This window comes from Chanos chanos, chromosome 9 (genome assembly GCF_902362185.1).
Source record: "Chanos chanos chromosome 9, fChaCha1.1, whole genome shotgun sequence".
Lineage (NCBI taxonomy): Eukaryota > Metazoa > Chordata > Actinopteri > Gonorynchiformes > Chanidae > Chanos > Chanos chanos.
In genome coordinates, this window is record NC_044503.1 from 2,952,585 (window position 1) to 2,956,207 (window position 3,623).

Consider the following 3,623-nt stretch of genomic DNA (forward strand, 5'->3'; position numbering starts at 1 on the left):
ATACACATATACATACACACACACATATATATATATATATATATACACAGAGAGAGAGAGAGAGAGATTTCCTCCATCACCGCATACCGCGGTATTTAATTCAGTATCGCAGATGTAGATTTGGGAGATAAATGCGGTGAGACGTTCTCAATAGCTGTAGATCGTTTCCTGTGCGTAGCAGCGGGAGAGACACTGGTTGAGAGATGACCTCCAGTGAAATGATGGAGGCTGTTCTCAGCGTTTACAGACAGACAGCGTTTACAGCGGCGGGCAGATTCTTCGGCTGTTTTCTTCCCGGAGACGAATCTTCTGCCTGAGCTCTGCACGCCCAGAGTCATTATCAGAAACCCCCCAGGATCCAGCACTGAATTTTTTATGCCACACTGAATACAGAATGCGCATTATTGAAATATGTATCGTCCATCCAGTGGGTGAGTGAACACTCTCTCTCTCACTCTCTCTCTCTTTCTCTTTCTCTCTTCCTCTCTCTCTCTTCCTCTCTCTCTCTTTCTCTCTCTCTCTCTCTCTTTCTCTCTCTCTCTTTCTCTCTCTCTCTTTCTCTCCCTCTCTTTCTCTCTCTCTCTTTCTCTCTCTCTCTTTCTCTCCCTCTCTTTCTTTCCCTCTCTCTCTCTCTCTCTCTTTCTCTCTCTCTCTCTCTCTGTCTCTGTCTCTCTCTCTTTCTCTTTCTCTCTCTGCATTGATGTGCTAGAGCTCTTTCACTTTGAAGTACAAATCGCACACACAGTTACACTGTTCCGGGTATAAAGCATGTCTATGTGTATATACGTAAAGATGTTTTTCTTTGTTAAAAAAAAAAAGTCATCAGTACAAAAACTGCGTCCGTATATACTCAGGCATCACTCTAGTTGCCGATACAGTGGTCAGAAAGGTTGGAAAGAAAAAGAGAAATTTCTGTCAAACGAGTTGGATTCAAATGCGTATTTGCTATTTAAAAAGCAGCATCTGAGATTTGTAGATCATTCAACGCTTCAACGCTGGGTGTTTTTTATTTAAAAAACAAAAAAACAAAAACCAGGAACAGAAAGGTTAACGTCCAGGGCAATTTCAGTGTTTCCGGTATCATCCATTCCCCTGACTGGAACCTTGCAGGTATGAGAGATGACATAGCCGAACCATTAGATGCCAACAGTGGAGCTGGCACTGGTTGCCATGGAGTTCGGAACTCTAGCAGAAGCCTAGACATGAGTCACAGTTTAGATTCTCAAGGCTTGGTTTAACTGGGAATGATGATGTTTAAACACCTTCTGACAGAAAGATAGAACAAAAAAAAAATGGTCTAAAGATATAAAGAGTGAATGCTGGTGTATGCTGGTCGGCAGCAGAATCTGAGAATAAAAAATGTGAAGGGCAGGTTGTTTTTTGGTTTTTTTTGCGTTATCTGCCGTGGTGTTCTTTGATGATTGAAAGGTTTACACACTAAAGTGAAAGCTAAACAGGCGGAGACGCTGGCTCGTTGTCAATCAGTGCATTCAGAACCACACGACTGACAACGTGTGACAATCTTTTTCTGTCAAATCCGTTTCCGCCAAATCTTTGACAAATCCCTCATACATAAACAGTCCTACGGCAAGTCCTGTATCACAAAACAGATTACTTCTCCGGCTCGACGTTGAGGTCGGCCGCCGATTAAATTAAGGTGAGTCTTCAGTAACAAACAGAACAGATGTACGTCCGCTGAATTACCAGCTCACTGCTGTTCTTCTGTCGGATTTTTGCAGGGTGTCCCTGTTGTTTCTCCATGTTTAATGGCAGGCAAGCAAAAAGGGTCAAATGAACGGTTTCGTCTTCAGAAAGACTTTCTTAACTGGGAACACTGGTACCGGAGTGTAGCAAGGAGAGCCAGACCTCGGTAAATTCCTGATTGGGTAAAATAATTATAGTCGTTGAACAGGACCAGTGAGGCTCAGTTGTGCTGTGTCTCGGGGTCTCGGCGAAATTTGTGTGAGGTGAGATTCTGCCTCTTCAGGGTCTCTCAAGTTCTCCAATTCGCTCCTCATGGCCATAAAGTCGAATGAATGAGGGTGAACCTGGAAAAAGAAAAAAAAGAAAAAAAAAAAGCTTTGGTCTGTTGAACTCTACTATTCATCCAAAGTAAATGGAGTGACTAGGTTGCTATGGCTTTCAGCCAAAACAAGCTTGCATTAAAGAAGAGAAAATGACATTTTTCAAACACCACGTGTCATGAGAGTGGTGCGGATAGCTTGACTGTTGGCGTCAGGGTTGGATGTGATATTTTTTTCTCAGCAAATATTTTCTTCTCGTCTGTTTACAGAAACAGAGATTGACTGATGGTCCTTGACTGGGAGGAAGCAGTCTATAGCCCATGGTCTATAGTGGTCTGCAAAAAGTCCAGCGCTCAAACCACTGGTTTTTCCCCTGTATTATTAACGTGTGGATCCTCACGTCAGCATACACTGATTTCTATACTACCTGGAATAATACAAAAGACACAGATAAATAGAGAGATAGGCAGTTGATCGAGCAGGCACAAAAATAATTTTCAACATTGACATTTGAGGTGGTGTTACTGTATTTTTTTTTCATTGTTGTATAAAAAAATGCACCATAGGAACAGACTCCTTCTCAATCCATCCGCTGCATACTAACATGAGCTTGACAAGTCTTCTTTTCTCTCTCTCTCTCTCTCTCTCTCTCTGTCAGTCTCTCTCTTTCTCTGTGTCTGTCTTCTTTCTCTCTCTCTCCTCCTCTGTCCCTGTCTGTCTTTTCTCTCTCTCTCTCTCACTCTCTCCTCCTCTCTCCCTGTCTGTCTTTTCTCTCTCTCTCTCTTTCTCTCTCTCTGTCTGTGCTGCTTTGGGGTCCTTCATTCCGCTCAGGTACAGCAGAACTCACCTGTCACTCATTCCAGGCGCGCCTGTCTCCAGGCAGCTGGCGGGGGAGTCCTCTCCTCCAGGAACAGAATGGAGCAGGAGCTCATATCGTGGCCTGCTTGTCTGGACGTTGACGTTAGGCTGACAGATCCCCACACAGCCGTCCTCTGTGGGCCTGAGCTCCGAGACGCAGGCTGACAGACACCGTCACGTCTTTGTTTAAGTTTTGTCTTGACACGGGGAATAACCCAACGCGCTCCGACATGGCAAGACCGGCTTTGAATATAGCCCCGTGCCTCGTGACCTTTCTCCACCGCCTGCGGGTACGACCATTCCATCTTTTTCTTTTCTTTCTGCCTTTATTTATTTATTTGCATTGAAGTCAACTGAAGTCAACCAACACCCTGGGCACAGCGGAGAAAGAAGGCGGTTAAACTTCAAAATAGTATTTTTCACGACAGTCGTAATCAATGTGTTTGAGGGCTGCTGATGCCATATGAAAGCGATTTGGATCTTTTCCAGAATGATCCATTAATCCATAGGAAGTTTGCTTGGATTAGTGGGTACTCCTGCAGATGTCGGGCTGTAGATAGTCTTATCAACCTTATTTTGTCCTTCTGTTTGTTTCTGATATGGAGGCGGGAGTGACAGATATTTTGTGTGATTGGTGTGATGCTGTGAACAACAGCACCTTGACAGCGCATTAAACCACAGTTTTGACGACCTTGACCCTTTGACCTGTAAACAACAGCAGCTACGCCGTGAAAATTGAAC